Below are 600 nucleotides of genomic sequence, written 5' to 3'. Positions count from 1 at the left end.
CACCGTTAGTATGAGGGGCCGTGGCTGCTCCGGTCCTCACGTTTTCGCCCAACCTCCCAGTTCTCACTGCCCAAACCCCCACTTCGGTGAGCTCTTCAGGTCTCAGCTCAGATGCCACCAGTTGGAGGTCTCTCCCACCCCACTGCCTGACATTTTTCTGGCATTATATGTGCTACAGAGAACTACATCATTTAAGTCCTGGAACGTCTGCACTGGCCCTCGCCTGCGGCATCTGTGGGGACAGCGACTCTGTTTTCCCTAGCCCAAAGCCAGGTACACAGTAGGCGCCCAATAAATATCTGCTGGGAGTCCCTATGACCCAGTCTGTGGAGTGGGGGTGAGGGTGGCCTCGACGCTCTCAAAGCAAGGGCTGAGCGGAGAACGGAGCGACTCATTCATTTATTTAGCACTTACTGAGCGCCTTCTGTATGCCCCGCGAGGCACCAGACGCCCCGCGGAGCACGAGGCTCACGTGGCCCCTCCCCAGAGGCGACAACTCACGCTCTGCAGGTGGGACCACCCGCAAATCACACACATCTCATCGATAAAGGTGAAGCCTGGGCGGACGCCTTGTACGGGCCTGGGTTAACGGGCTGGACA

Source organism: Myotis brandtii, unplaced genomic scaffold, assembly GCF_000412655.1.
Source record: "Myotis brandtii unplaced genomic scaffold, ASM41265v1 scaffold122, whole genome shotgun sequence".
NCBI lineage: Eukaryota > Metazoa > Chordata > Mammalia > Chiroptera > Vespertilionidae > Myotis > Myotis brandtii.
This window is presented reverse-complemented; position numbering follows the sequence as displayed.